The sequence below is a fragment of the Electrona antarctica genome (assembly GCF_951216825.1).
Source record: "Electrona antarctica genome assembly, contig: scaffold_45, whole genome shotgun sequence".
Lineage (NCBI taxonomy): Eukaryota > Metazoa > Chordata > Actinopteri > Myctophiformes > Myctophidae > Electrona > Electrona antarctica.
The window spans coordinates 480,913-497,985 of record NW_027637215.1 but is presented as its reverse complement, the minus strand read 5'-3'; positions in this window follow the sequence as shown (position 1 = coordinate 497,985).

Sequence of the window (17,073 nt, the reverse complement as noted above, 5' to 3'; positions counted from 1 at the left end):
CATTTTTGAGGATTTGAAAAAAAGACGAAAATGACTCCGAGACCATGGGCTATAGCCCATCGTCTCGGAGTCATTTTCGTCTTTTTTTCAAATCCTCGTTTTTCATAATTTATGACCATGGCGATGGGCTATAGCCCATGGTCTCGAACGGCATACTATAGCATGCCGTTTTCCATCATTTTTGAGGATTTGAAAAAAAGACGAAAATCACTCCGAGACCATGGGCTATATATAGCCCATCGTCTTGGAGTCATTTTCGTCTTTTTTTCAAATCCTCGTTTTTCATAATTTATGACCATGGCGATGGGCAGCCCAGTATCACAATTAAAAGTCAAACCTCGACTTTTTGACAGACCCCGGGAAAAGTCACCGTTTGACTTTTCAAAAGTCAAATACTGACTTTGCGATGGGCTATAGCCCATGGTCTCGAACGGCATACTATAGCATGCCGTTTTCCATCATTTTTGAGGATTTGAAAAAAAGACGAAAATCACTCCGAGACCATGGGCTATATATAGCCCATCGTCTTGGAGTCATTTTCGTCTTTTTTTCAAATCCTCGTTTTTCATAATTTATGACCATGGCGATGGGCAGCCCAGTATCACAATTAAAAGTCAAACCTCGACTTTTTGACAGACCCCGGGAAAAGTCACCGTTTGACTTTTCAAAAGTCAAATACTGACTTTGCGATGGGCTATAGCCCATGGTCTCAAACGGCATACTATAGCATGCCGTTTTCCATCATTTTTGAGGATTTGAAAAGTCAAACCTCGACTTTTTGACAGACCCCGGGAAAAGTCACCGTTTGACTTTTCAAAAGTCAAATACTGACTTTGCGATGGGCTATAGCCCATGGTCTCGAACGGCATACTATAGCATGCCGTTTTCCATCATTTTTGAGGATTTGAAAAAAAGACGAAAATGACTCCGAGACCATGGGCTATAGCCCATCGTCTCGGAGTCATTTTCGACTTTTTTTCAAATCCTCGTTTTTCATAATTTATGACCATGGCGATGGGCTATAGCCCATGGTCTCGAACGGCATACTATAGCATGCCGTTTTCCATCATTTTTGAGGATTTGAAAAAAAGACGAAAATCACACCGAGACCATGGGCTATATATAGCCCATCGTCTTGGAGTCATTTTCGTCTTTTTTTCAAATCCTCGTTTTTCATAATTTATGACCATGGCGATGGGCTATAGCCCATGGTCTCGAACGGCATACTATAGCATGCCGTTTTCCATCATTTTTGAGGATTTGAAAAAAAGACGAAAATCACTCCGAGACCATGGGCTATATATAGCCCATCGTCTTGGAGTCATTTTCGTCTTTTTTTCAAATCCTCGTTTTTCATAATTTATGACCATGGCGATGGGCAGCCCAGTATCACAATTAAAAGTCAAACCTCGACTTTTTGACAGACCCCGGGAAAAGTCACCGTTTGACTTTTCAAAAGTCAAATACTGACTTTGCGATGGGCTATAGCCCATGGTCTCGAACGGCATACTATAGCATGCCGTTTTCCATCATTTTTGAGGATTTGAAAAGTCAAACCTCGACTTTTTGACAGACCCCGGGAAAAGTCACCGTTTGACTTTTCAAAAGTCAAATACTGACTTTGCGATGGGCTATAGCCCATGGTCTCGAACGGCATACTATAGCATGCCGTTTTCCATAATTTTTGAGGATTTGAAAAAAAGACGAAAATGACTCCGAGACCATGGGCTATAGCCCATCGTCTCGGAGTCATTTTCGTCTTTTTTTCAAATCCTCGTTTTTCATAATTTATGACCATGGCGATGGGCTATAGCCCATGGTCTCGAACGGCATACTATAGCATGCCGTTTTCCATCATTTTTGAGGATTTGAAAAAAAGACGAAAATCACTCCGAGACCATGGGCTATATATAGCCCATCGTCTTGGAGTCATTTTCGTCTTTTTTTCAAATCCTCGTTTTTCATAATTTATGACCATGGCGATGGGCAGCCCAGTATCACAATTAAAAGTCAAACCTCGACTTTTTGACAGACCCCGGGAAAAGTCACCGTTTGACTTTTCAAAAGTCAAATACTGACTTTGCGATGGGCTATAGCCCATGGTCTCGAACGGCATACTATAGCATGCCGTTTTCCATCATTTTTGAGGATTTGAAAAAAAGACGAAAATCACTCCGAGACCATGGGCTATATATAGCCCATCGTCTTGGAGTCATTTTCGTCTTTTTTTCAAATCCTCGTTTTTCATAATTTATGACCATGGCGATGGGCAGCCCAGTATCACAATTAAAAGTCAAACCTCGACTTTTTGACAGACCCCGGGAAAAGTCACCGTTTGACTTTTCAAAAGTCAAATACTGACTTTGCGATGGGCTATAGCCCATGGTCTCGAACGGCATACTATAGCATGCCGTTTTCCATCATTTTTGAGGATTTGAAAAAAAGACGAAAATCACTCCGAGACCATGGGCTATATATAGCCCATCGTCTTGGAGTCATTTTCGTCTTTTTTTCAAATCCTCGTTTTTCATAATTTATGACCATGGCGATGGGCAGCCCAGTATCACAATTAAAAGTCAAACCTCGACTTTTTGACAGACCCCGGGAAAAGTCACCGTTTGACTTTTCAAAAGTCAAATACTGACTTTGCGATGGGCTATAGCCCATGGTCTCGAACGGCATACTATAGCATGCCGTTTTCCATCATTTTTGAGGATTTGAAAAGTCAAACCTCGACTTTTTGACAGACCCCGGGAAAAGTCACCCGAGGCACTCCGAGACCATGGGCTATAGCCCATCGTCTCGGAGTAATTTTCGTCTTTTTTTCAAATCCTCGTTTTTCATAATTTATGACCATGGCGATGGGCAGCCCAGTATCACAATTAAAAGTCAAACCTCGACTTTTTGACAGACCCCGGGAAAAGTCACCGTTTGACTTTTCAAAAGTCAAATACTGACTTTGCGATGGGCTATAGCCCATGGTCTCGAACGGCATACTATAGCATGCCGTTTTCCATCATTTTTGAGGATTTGAAAAAAAGACGAAAATCACTCCGAGACCATGGGCTATATATAGCCCATCGTCTTGGAGTCATTTTCGTCTTTTTTTCAAATCCTCGTTTTTCATAATTTATGACCATGGCGATGGGCAGCCCAGTATCACAATTAAAAGTCAAACCTCGACTTTTTGACAGACCCCGGGAAAAGTCACCGTTTGACTTTTCAAAAGTCAAATACTGACTTTGCGATGGGCTATAGCCCATGGTCTCAAACGGCATACTATAGCATGCCGTTTTCCATCATTTTTGAGGATTTGAAAAGTCAAACCTCGACTTTTTGACAGACCCCGGGAAAAGTCACCGTTTGACTTTTCAAAAGTCAAATACTGACTTTGCGATGGGCTATAGCCCATGGTCTCGAACGGCATACTATAGCATGCCGTTTTCCATCATTTTTGAGGATTTGAAAAAAAGACGAAAATGACTCCGAGACCATGGGCTATAGCCCATCGTCTCGGAGTCATTTTCGACTTTTTTTCAAATCCTCGTTTTTCATAATTTATGACCATGGCGATGGGCTATAGCCCATGGTCTCGAACGGCATACTATAGCATGCCGTTTTCCATCATTTTTGAGGATTTGAAAAAAAGACGAAAATCACACCGAGACCATGGGCTATATATAGCCCATCGTCTTGGAGTCATTTTCGTCTTTTTTTCAAATCCTCGTTTTTCATAATTTATGACCATGGCGATGGGCTATAGCCCATGGTCTCGAACGGCATACTATAGCATGCCGTTTTCCATCATTTTTGAGGATTTGAAAAAAAGACGAAAATCACTCCGAGACCATGGGCTATATATAGCCCATCGTCTTGGAGTCATTTTCGTCTTTTTTTCAAATCCTCGTTTTTCATAATTTATGACCATGGCGATGGGCAGCCCAGTATCACAATTAAAAGTCAAACCTCGACTTTTTGACAGACCCCGGGAAAAGTCACCGTTTGACTTTTCAAAAGTCAAATACTGACTTTGCGATGGGCTATAGCCCATGGTCTCGAACGGCATACTATAGCATGCCGTTTTCCATCATTTTTGAGGATTTGAAAAGTCAAACCTCGACTTTTTGACAGACCCCGGGAAAAGTCACCGTTTGACTTTTCAAAAGTCAAATACTGACTTTGCGATGGGCTATAGCCCATGGTCTCGAACGGCATACTATAGCATGCCGTTTTCCATAATTTTTGAGGATTTGAAAAAAAGACGAAAATGACTCCGAGACCATGGGCTATAGCCCATCGTCTCGGAGTCATTTTCGTCTTTTTTTCAAATCCTCGTTTTTCATAATTTATGACCATGGCGATGGGCTATAGCCCATGGTCTCGAACGGCATACTATAGCATGCCGTTTTCCATCATTTTTGAGGATTTGAAAAAAAGACGAAAATCACTCCGAGACCATGGGCTATATATAGCCCATCGTCTTGGAGTCATTTTCGTCTTTTTTTCAAATCCTCGTTTTTCATAATTTATGACCATGGCGATGGGCAGCCCAGTATCACAATTAAAAGTCAAACCTCGACTTTTTGACAGACCCCGGGAAAAGTCACCGTTTGACTTTTCAAAAGTCAAATACTGACTTTGCGATGGGCTATAGCCCATGGTCTCGAACGGCATACTATAGCATGCCGTTTTCCATCATTTTTGAGGATTTGAAAAAAAGACGAAAATCACTCCGAGACCATGGGCTATATATAGCCCATCGTCTTGGAGTCATTTTCGTCTTTTTTTCAAATCCTCGTTTTTCATAATTTATGACCATGGCGATGGGCAGCCCAGTATCACAATTAAAAGTCAAACCTCGACTTTTTGACAGACCCCGGGAAAAGTCACCGTTTGACTTTTCAAAAGTCAAATACTGACTTTGCGATGGGCTATAGCCCATGGTCTCGAACGGCATACTATAGCATGCCGTTTTCCATCATTTTTGAGGATTTGAAAAAAAGACGAAAATCACTCCGAGACCATGGGCTATATATAGCCCATCGTCTTGGAGTCATTTTCGTCTTTTTTTCAAATCCTCGTTTTTCATAATTTATGACCATGGCGATGGGCAGCCCAGTATCACAATTAAAAGTCAAACCTCGACTTTTTGACAGACCCCGGGAAAAGTCACCGTTTGACTTTTCAAAAGTCAAATACTGACTTTGCGATGGGCTATAGCCCATGGTCTCGAACGGCATACTATAGCATGCCGTTTTCCATCATTTTTGAGGATTTGAAAAGTCAAACCTCGACTTTTTGACAGACCCCGGGAAAAGTCACCCGAGGCACTCCGAGACCATGGGCTATAGCCCATCGTCTCGGAGTAATTTTCGTCTTTTTTTCAAATCCTCGTTTTTCATAATTTATGACCATGGCGATGGGCAGCCCAGTATCACAATTAAAAGTCAAACCTCGACTTTTTGACAGACCCCGGGAAAAGTCACCGTTTGACTTTTCAAAAGTCAAATACTGACTTTGCGATGGGCTATAGCCCATGGTCTCGAACGGCATACTATAGCATGCCGTTTTCCATCATTTTTGAGGATTTGAAAAAAAGACGAAAATGACTCCGAGACCATGGGCTATAGCCCATCGTCTCGGAGTCATTTTCGCCTTTTTTTCAAATCCTCGTTTTTCATCATTTATGACCATGGCGATGGGCTATAGCCCATGGTCTCGAACGGCATACTATAGCATGCCGTTTTCCATCATTTTTGAGGATTTGAAAAAAAGACGAAAATCACTCCGAGACCATGGGCTATATATAGCCCATCGTCTTGGAGTCATTTTCGTCTTTTTTTCAAATCCTCGTTTTTCATAATTTATGACCATGGCGATGGGCAGCCCAGTATCACAATTAAAAGTCAAACCTCGACTTTTTGACAGACCCCGGTAAAAGTCACCGTTTGACTTTTCAAAAGTCAAATACTGACTTTGCGATGGGCTATAGCCCATGGTCTCGAACGGCATACTATAGCATGCCGTTTTCCATCATTTTTGAGGATTTGAAAAGTCAAACCTCGACTTTTTGACAGACCCCAGGAAAAGTCACCGTTTGACTTTTCAAAAGTCAAATACTGACTTTGCGATGGGCTATAGCCCATGGTCTCGAACGGCATACTATAGCATGCCGTTTTCCATCATTTTTGAGGATTTGAAAAAAAGACGAAAATCACTCCGAGACCATGGGCTATATATAGCCCATCGTCTTGGAGTCATTTTCGTCTTTTTTTCAAATCCTCGTTTTTCATAATTTATGACCATGGCGATGGGCAGCCCAGTATCACAATTAAAAGTCAAACCTCGACTTTTTGACAGACCCCGGGAAAAGTCACCGTTTGACTTTTCAAAAGTCAAATACTGACTTTGCGATGGGCTATAGCCCATGGTCTCGAACGGCATACTATAGCATGCCGTTTTCCATCATTTTTGAGGATTTGAAAAGTCAAACCTCGACTTTTTGACAGACCCCGGGAAAAGTCACCGTTTGACTTTTCAAAAGTCAAATACTGACTTTGCGATGGGCTATAGCCCATGGTCTCGAACGGCATACTATAGCATGCCGTTTTCCATCATTTTTGAGGATTTGAAAAGTCAAACCTCGACTTTTTGACAGACCCCGGGAAAATTCACCGTTTGACTTTTCAAAAGTCAAATACTGACTTTGCGATGGGCTATAGCCCATGGTCTCGAACGGCATACTATAGCATGCCGTTTTCCATCATTTTTGAGGATTTGAAAAAAAGACGAAAATGACTCCGAGACCATGGGCTATAGCCCATCGTCTCGGAGTCATTTTCGCCTTTTTTTCAAATCCTCGTTTTTCATCATTTATGACCATGGCGATGGGCTATAGCCCATGGTCTCGAACGGCATACTATAGCATGCCGTTTTCCATCATTTTTGAGGATTTGAAAAAAAGACGAAAATCGCTCCGAGACCATGGGCTATATATAGCCCATCGTCTTGGAGTCATTTTCGTCTTTTTTTCAAATCCTCGTTTTTCATAATTTATGACCATGGCGATGGGCAGCCCAGTATCACAATTAAAAGTCAAACCTCGACTTTTTGACAGACCCCGGGAAAAGTCACCGTTTGACTTTTCAAAAGTCAAATACTGACTTTGCGATGGGCTATAGCCCATGGTCTCGAACGGCATACTATAGCATGCCGTTTTCCATCATTTTTGAGGATTTGAAAAAAAGACGAAAATCACACCGAGACCATGGGCTATATATAGCCCATCGTCTCGGAGTCATTTTCGTCTTTTTTTCAAATCCTCGTTTTTCATAATTTATGACCATGGCGATGGGCAGCCCAGTATCACAATTAAAAGTCAAACCTCGACTTTTTGACAGACCCCGGGAAAATTCACCGTTTGACTTTTCAAAAGTCAAATACTGACTTTGCGATGGGCTATAGCCCATGGTCTCGAACGGCATACTATAGCATGCCGTTTTCCATCATTTTTGAGGATTTGAAAAAAAGACGAAAATGACTCCGAGACCATGGGCTATAGCCCATCGTCTCGGAGTCATTTTCGCCTTTTTTTCAAATCCTCGTTTTTCATCATTTATGACCATGGCGATGGGCTATAGCCCATGGTCTCGAACGGCATACTATAGCATGCCGTTTTCCATCATTTTTGAGGATTTGAAAAAAAGACGAAAATCGCTCCGAGACCATGGGCTATATATAGCCCATCGTCTTGGAGTCATTTTCGTCTTTTTTTCAAATCCTCGTTTTTCATAATTTATGACCATGGCGATGGGCAGCCCAGTATCACAATTAAAAGTCAAACCTCGACTTTTTGACAGACCCCGGGAAAAGTCACCGTTTGACTTTTCAAAAGTCAAATACTGACTTTGCGATGGGCTATAGCCCATGGTCTCGAACGGCATACTATAGCATGCCGTTTTCCATCATTTTTGAGGATTTGAAAAAAAGACGAAAATGACTCCGAGACCATGGGCTATAGCCCATCGTCTCGGAGTCATTTTCGTCTTTTTTTCAAATCCTCGTTTTTCATAATTTATGACCATGGCGATGGGCTATAGCCCATGGTCTCGAACGGCATACTATAGCATGCCGTTTTCCATCATTTTTGAGGATTTGAAAAAAAGACGAAAATCACTCCGAGACCATGGGCTATATATAGCCCATCGTCTTGGAGTCATTTTCGTCTTTTTTTCAAATCCTCGTTTTTCATAATTTATGACCATGGCGATGGGCAGCCCAGTATCACAATTAAAAGTCAAACCTCGACTTTTTGACAGACCCCGGGAAAAGTCACCGTTTGACTTTTCAAAAGTCAAATACTGACTTTGCGATGGGCTATAGCCCATGGTCTCGAACGGCATACTATAGCATGCCGTTTTCCATCATTTTTGAGGATTTGAAAAGTCAAACCTCGACTTTTTGACAGACCCCGGGAAAAGTCACCGTTTGACTTTTCAAAAGTCAAATACTGACTTTGCGATGGGCTATAGCCCATGGTCTCGAACGGCATACTATAGCATGCCGTTTTCCATCATTTTTGAGGATTTGAAAAGTCAAACCTCGACTTTTTGACAGACCCCGGGAAAAGTCACCGTTTGACTTTTCAAAAGTCAAATACTGACTTTGCGATGGGCTATAGCCCATGGTCTCGAACGGCATACTATAGCATGCCGTTTTCCATCATTTTTGAGGATTTGAAAAAAAGACGAAAATGACTCCGAGACCATGGGCTATAGCCCATCGTCTCGGAGTCATTTTCGTCTTTTTTTCAAATCCTCGTTTTTCATAATTTATGACCATGGCGATGGGCTATAGCCCATGGTCTCGAACGGCATACTATAGCATGCCGTTTTCCATCATTTTTGAGGATTTGAAAAAAAGACGAAAATCACTCCGAGACCATGGGCTATATATAGCCCATCGTCTTGGAGTCATTTTCGTCTTTTTTTCAAATCCTCGTTTTTCATAATTTATGACCATGGCGATGGGCAGCCCAGTATCACAATTAAAAGTCAAACCCCGACTTTTTGACAGACCCCGGGAAAAGTCACCGTTTGACTTTTCAAAAGTCAAATACTGACTTTGCGATGGGCTATAGCCCATGGTCTCGAACGGCATACTATAGCATGCCGTTTTCCATCATTTTTGAGGATTTGAAAAAAAGACGAAAATGACTCCGAGACCATGGGCTATAGCCCATCGTCTCGGAGTCATTTTCGTCTTTTTTTCAAATCCTCGTTTTTCATAATTTATGACCATGGCGATGGGCTATAGCCCATGGTCTCGAACGGCATACTATAGCATGCCGTTTTCCATAATTTTTGAGGATTTGAAAAAAAGACGAAAATCACTCCGAGACCATGGGCTATATATAGCCCATCGTCTTGGAGTCATTTTCGTCTTTTTTTCAAATCCTCGTTTTTCATAATTTATGACCATGGCGATGGGCAGCCCAGTATCACAATTAAAAGTCAAACCCCGACTTTTTGACAGACCCCGGGAAAAGTCACCGTTTGACTTTTCAAAAGTCAAATACTGACTTTGCGATGGGCTATAGCCCATGGTCTCGAACGGCATACTATAGCATGCCGTTTTCCATCATTTTTGAGGATTTGAAAAAAAGACGAAAATGACTCCGAGACCATGGGCTATAGCCCATCGTCTCGGAGTCATTTTCGCCTTTTTTTCAAATCCTCGTTTTTCATCATTTATGACCATGGCGATGGGCTATAGCCCATGGTCTCGAACGGCATACTATAGCATGCCGTTTTCCATCATTTTTGAGGATTTGAAAAAAAGACGAAAATGACTCCGAGACCATGGGCTATAGCCCATCGTCTCGGAGTCATTTTCGTCTTTTTTTCAAATCCTCGTTTTTCATAATTTATGACCATGGCGATGGGCTATAGCCCATGGTCTCGAACGGCATACTATAGCATGCCGTTTTCCATCATTTTTGAGGATTTGAAAAAAAGACGAAAATCACTCCGAGACCATGGGCTATATATAGCCCATCGTCTTGGAGTCATTTTCGTCTTTTTTTCAAATCCTCGTTTTTCATAATTTATGACCATGGCGATGGGCAGCCCAGTATCACAATTAAAAGTCAAACCCCGACTTTTTGACAGACCCCGGGAAAAGTCACCGTTTGACTTTTCAAAAGTCAAATACTGACTTTGCGATGGGCTATAGCCCATGGTCTCGAACGGCATACTATAGCATGCCGTTTTCCATCATTTTTGAGGATTTGAAAAAAAGACGAAAATCACTCCGAGACCATGGGCTATATATAGCCCATCGTCTTGGAGTCATTTTCGTCTTTTTTTCAAATCCTCGTTTTTCATAATTTATGACCATGGCGATGGGCAGCCCAGTATCACAATTAAAAGTCAAACCTCGACTTTTTGACAGACCCCGGGAAAAGTCACCGTTTGACTTTTCAAAAGTCAAATACTGACTTTGCGATGGGCTATAGCCCATGGTCTCGAACGGCATACTATAGCATGCCGTTTTCCATCATTTTTGAGGATTTGAAAAAAAGACGAAAATGACTCCGAGACCATGGGCTATAGCCCACCGTCTCGGAGTCATTTTCGTCTTTTTTTCAAATCCTCGTTTTTCATAATTTATGACCATGGCGATGGGCTATAGCCCATGGTCTCGAACGGCATACTATAGCATGCCGTTTTCCATCATTTTTGAGGATTTGAAAAAAAGACGAAAATCACTCCGAGACCATGGGCTATATATAGCCCATCGTCTTGGAGTCATTTTCGTCTTTTTTTCAAATCCTCGTTTTTCATAATTTATGACCATGGCGATGGGCAGCCCAGTATCACAATTAAAAGTCAAACTTCGACTTTTTGACAGACCCCGGGAAAAGTCACCGTTTGACTTTTCAAAAGTCAAATACTGACTTTGCGATGGGCTATAGCCCATGGTCTCGAACGGCATACTATAGCATGCCGTTTTCCATCATTTTTGAGGATTTGAAAAGTCAAACCTCGACTTTTTGACAGACCCCGGGAAAAGTCACCGTTTGACTTTTCAAAAGTCAAATACTGACTTTGCGATGGGCTATAGCCCATGGTCTCGAACGGCATACTATAGCATGCCGTTTTCCATCATTTTTGAGGATTTGAAAAAAAGACGAAAATGACTCCGAGACCATGGGCTATAGCCCATCGTCTCGGAGTCATTTTCGCCTTTTTTTCAAATCCTCGTTTTTCATCATTTATGACCATGGCGATGGGCTATAGCCCATGGTCTCGAACGGCATACTATAGAATGCCGTTTTCCATCATTTTTGAGGATTTGAAAAAAAGACGAAAATCACTCCGAGACCATGGGCTATATATAGCCCATCGTCTTGGAGTCATTTTCGTCTTTTTTTCAAATCCTCGTTTTTCATAATTTATGACCATGGCGATGGGCAGCCCAGTATCACAATTAAAACTCAAACCTCGACTTTTTGACAGACCCCGGGAAAAGTCACCGTTTGACTTTTCAAAAGTCAAATACTGACTTTGCGATGGGCTATAGCCCATGGTCTCGAACGGCATACTATAGCATGCCGTTTTCCATCATTTTTGAGGATTTGAAAAAAAGACGAAAATGACTCCGAGACCATGGGCTATAGCCCATCGTCTCGGAGTCATTTTCGTCTTTTTTTCAAATCCTCGTTTTTCATAATTTATGACCATGGCGATGGGCTATAGCCCATGGTCTCGAACGGCATACTATAGCATGCCGTTTTCCATCATTTTTGAGGATTTGAAAAAAAAGACGAAAATCACTCCGAGACCATGGGCTATATATAGCCCATCGTCTTGGAGTCATTTTCGTCTTTTTTTCAAATCCTCGTTTTTCATAATTTATGACCATGGCGATGGGCAGCCCAGTATCACAATTAAAAGTCAAACCTCGACTTTTTGACAGACCCCGGGAAAAGTCACCGTTTGACTTTTCAAAAGTCAAATACTGACTTTGCGATGGGCTATAGCCCATGGTCTCGAACGGCATACTATAGCATGCCGTTTTCCATCATTTTTGAGGATTTGAAAAGTCAAACCTCGACTTTTTGACAGACCCCGGGAAAAGTCACCGTTTGACTTTTCAAAAGTCAAATACTGACTTTGCGATGGGCTATAGCCCATGGTCTCGAACGGCATACTATAGCATGCCGTTTTCCATCATTTTTGAGGATTTGAAAAAAAGACGAAAATGACTCCGAGACCATGGGCTATAGCCCATCGTCTCGGAGTCATTTTCGTCTTTTTTTCAAATCCTCGTTTTTCATAATTTATGACCATGGCGATGGGCTATAGCCCATGGTCTCGAACGGCATACTATAGCATGCCGTTTTCCATCATTTTTGAGGATTTGAAAAAAAGACGAAAATCACTCCGAGACCATGGGCTATATATAGCCCATCGTCTTGGAGTCATTTTCGTCTTTTTTTCAAATCCTCGTTTTTCATAATTTATGACCATGGCGATGGGCAGCCCAGTATCACAATTAAAAGTCAAACCTCGACTTTTTGACAGACCCCGGGAAAAGTCACCGTTTGACTTTTCAAAAGTCAAATACTGACTTTGCGATGGGCTATAGCCCATGGTCTCGAACGGCATACTATAGCATGCCGTTTTCCATCATTTTTGAGGATTTGAAAAAAAGACGAAAATGACTCCGAGACCATGGGCTATAGCCCATCGTCTCGGAGTCATTTTCGTCTTTTTTTCAAATCCTCGTTTTTCATAATTTATGACCATGGCGATGGGCTATAGCCCATGGTCTCGAACGGCATACTATAGCATGCCGTTTTCCATCATTTTTGAGGATTTGAAAAAAAGACGAAAATCACTCCGAGACCATGGGCTATATATAGCCCATCGTCTTGGAGTCATTTTCGTCTTTTTTTCAAATCCTCGTTTTTCATAATTTATGACCATGGCGATGGGCAGCCCAGTATCACAATTAAAAGTCAAACCTCGACTTTTTGACAGACCCCGGGAAAAGTCACCGTTTGACTTTTCAAAAGTCAAATACTGACTTTGCGATGGGCTATAGCCCATGGTCTCGAACGGCATACTATAGCATGCCGTTTTCCATCATTTTTGAGGATTTGAAAAAAAGACGAAAATGACTCCGAGACCATGGGCTATAGCCCATCGTCTCGGAGTCATTTTCGTCTTTTTTTCAAATCCTCGTTTTTCATAATTTATGACCATGGCGATGGGCTATAGCCCATGGTCTCGAACGGCATACTATAGCATGCCGTTTTCCATCATTTTTGAGGATTTGAAAAAAAGACGAAAATCACTCCGAGACCATGGGCTATATATAGCCCATCGTCTTGGAGTCATTTTCGTCTTTTTTTCAAATCCTCGTTTTTCATAATTTATGACCATGGCGATGGGCAGCCCAGTATCACAATTAAAAGTCAAACCTCGACTTTTTGACAGACCCCGGGAAAAGTCACCGTTTGACTTTTCAAAAGTCAAATACTGACTTTGCGATGGGCTATAGCCCATGGTCTCGAACGGCATACTATAGCATGCCGTTTTCCATCATTTTTGAGGATTTGAAAAGTCAAACCTCGACTTTTTGACAGACCCCGGGAAAAGTCACCGTTTGACTTTTCAAAAGTCAAATACTGACTTTGCGATGGGCTATAGCCCATGGTCTCGAACGGCATACTATAGCATGCCGTTTTCCATCATTTTTGAGGATTTGAAAAAAAGACGAAAATGACTCCGAGACCATGGGCTATAGCCTATCGTCTCGGAGTCATTTTCGTCTTTTTTTCAAATCCTCGTTTTTCATAATTTATGACCATGGCGATGGGCTATAGCCCATGGTCTCGAACGGCATACTATAGCATGCCGTTTTCCATCATTTTTGAGGATTTGAAAAAAAGACGAAAATCACTCCGAGACCATGGGCTATATATAGCCCATCGTCTTGGAGTCATTTTCGTCTTTTTTTCAAATCCTCGTTTTTCATAATTTATGACCATGGCGATGGGCAGCCCAGTATCACAATTAAAAGTCAAACCTCGACTTTTTGACAGACCCCGGGAAAAGTCACTGTTTGACTTTTCAAAAGTCAAATACTGACTTTGCGATGGGCTATAGCCCATGGTCTCGAACGGCATACTATAGCATGCCGTTTTCCATCATTTTTGAGGATTTTAAAAAAAGACGAAAATGACTCCGAGACCATGGGCTATAGCCCATCGTCTCGGAGTCATTTTCGTCTTTTTTTCAAATCCTCGTTTTTCATAATTTATGACCATGGCGATGGGCTATAGCCCATGGTCTCGAACGGCATACTATAGCATGCCGTTTTCCATCATTTTTGAGGATTTGAAAAAAAGACGAAAATCACTCCGAGACCATGGGCTATATATAGCCCATCGTCTTGGAGTCATTTTCGTCTTTTTTTCAAATCCTCGTTTTTCATAATTTATGACCATGGCGATGGGCAGCCCAGTATCACAATTAAAAGTCAAACCTCGACTTTTTGACAGACCCCGGGAAAAGTCACCGTTTGACTTTTCAAAAGTCAAATACTGACTTTGCGATGGGCTATAGCCCATGGTCTCGAACGGCATACTATAGCATGCCGTTTTCCATCATTTTTGAGGATTTGAAAAAAAGACGAAAATGACTCCGAGACCATGGGCTATAGCCCATCGTCTCGGAGTCATTTTCGTCTTTTTTTCAAATCCTCGTTTTTCATAATTTATGACCATGGCGATGGGCTATAGCCCATGGTCTCGAACGGCATACTATAGCATGCCGTTTTCCATCATTTTTGAGGATTTGAAAAAAAGACGAAAATCACTCCGAGACCATGGGCTATATATAGCCCATCGTCTTGGAGTCATTTTCGTCTTTTTTTCAAATCCTCGTTTTTCATAATTTATGACCATGGCGATGGGCAGCCCAGTATCACAATTAAAAGTCAAACCTCGACTTTTTGACAGACCCCGGGAAAAGTCACCGTTTGACTTTTCAAAAGTCAAATACTGACTTTGCGATGGGCTATAGCCCATGGTCTCGAACGGCATACTATAGCATGCCGTTTTCCATCATTTTTGAGGATTTGAAAAAAAGACGAAAATGACTCCGAGACCATGGGCTATAGCCCATCGTCTCGGAGTCATTTTCGTCTTTTTTTCAAATCCTCGTTTTTCATAATTTATGACCATGGCGATGGGCTATAGCCCATGGTCTCGAACGGCATACTATAGCATGCCGTTTTCCATCATTTTTGAGGATTTGAAAAAAAGACGAAAATCACTCCGAGACCATGGGCTATATATAGCCCATCGTCTTGGAGTCATTTTCGTCTTTTTTTCAAATCCTCGTTTTTCATAATTTATGACCATGGCGATGGGCAGCCCAGTATCACAATTAAAAGTCAAACCTCGACTTTTTGACAGACCCCGGGAAAAGTCACCGTTTGACTTTTCAAAAGTCAAATACTGACTTTGCGATGGGCTATAGCCCATGGTCTCGAACGGCATACTATAGCATGCCGTTTTCCATCATTTTTGAGGATTTGAAAAGTCAAACCTCGACTTTTTGACAGACCCCGGGAAAAGTCACCGTTTGACTTTTCAAAAGTCAAATACTGACTTTGCGATGGGCTATAGCCCATGGTCTCGAACGGCATACTATAGCATGCCGTTTTCCATCATTTTTGAGGATTTGAAAAAAAGACGAAAATGACTCCGAGACCATGGGCTATAGCCTATCGTCTCGGAGTCATTTTCGTCTTTTTTTCAAATCCTCGTTTTTCATAATTTATGACCATGGCGATGGGCTATAGCCCATGGTCTCGAACGGCATACTATAGCATGCCGTTTTCCATCATTTTTGAGGATTTGAAAAAAAGACGAAAATCACTCCGAGACCATGGGCTATATATAGCCCATCGTCTTGGAGTCATTTTCGTCTTTTTTTCAAATCCTCGTTTTTCATAATTTATGACCATGGCGATGGGCAGCCCAGTATCACAATTAAAAGTCAAACCTCGACTTTTTGACAGACCCCGGGAAAAGTCACCGTTTGACTTTTCAAAAGTCAAATACTGACTTTGCGATGGGCTATAGCCCATGGTCTCGAACGGCATACTATAGCATGCCGTTTTCCATCATTTTTGAGGATTTGAAAAAAAGACGAAAATGACTCCGAGACCATGGGCTATAGCCCATCGTCTCGGAGTCATTTTCGTCTTTTTTTCAAATCCTCGTTTTTCATAATTTATGACCATGGCGATGGGCTATAGCCCATGGTCTCGAACGGCATACTATAGCATGCCGTTTTCCATCATTTTTGAGGATTTGAAAAAAAGACGAAAATCACTCCGAGACCATGGGCTATATATAGCCCATCGTCTTGCAGTCATTTTCGTCTTTTTTTCAAATCCTCGTTTTTCATAATTTATGACCATGGCGATGGGCAGCCCAGTATCACAATTAAAAGTCAAACCTCGACTTTTTGACAGACCCCGGGAAAAGTCACCGTTTGACTTTTCAAAAGTCAAATACTGACTTTGCGATGGGCTATAGCCCATGGTCTCGAACGGCATACTATAGCATGCCGTTTTCCATCATTTTTGAGGATTTGAAAAGTCAAACCTCGACTTTTTGACAGACCCCGGGAAAAGTCACCGTTTGACTTTTCAAAAGTCAAATACTGACTTTGCGATGGGCTATAGCCCATGGTCTCGAACGGCATACTATAGCATGCCGTTTTCCATCATTTTTGAGGATTTGAAAAAAAGACGAAAATGACTCCGAGACCATGGGCTATAGCCCATCGTCTCGGAGTCATTTTCGTCTTTTTTTCAAATCCTCGTTTTTCATAATTTATGACCATGGCGATGGGCAGCCCAGTATCACAATTAAAAGTCAAACCTCGACTTTTTGACAGACCCCGGGAAAAGTCACCGTTTGACTTTTCAAAAGTCAAATACTGACTTTGCGATGGGCTATAGCCCATGGTCTCGAACGGCATACTA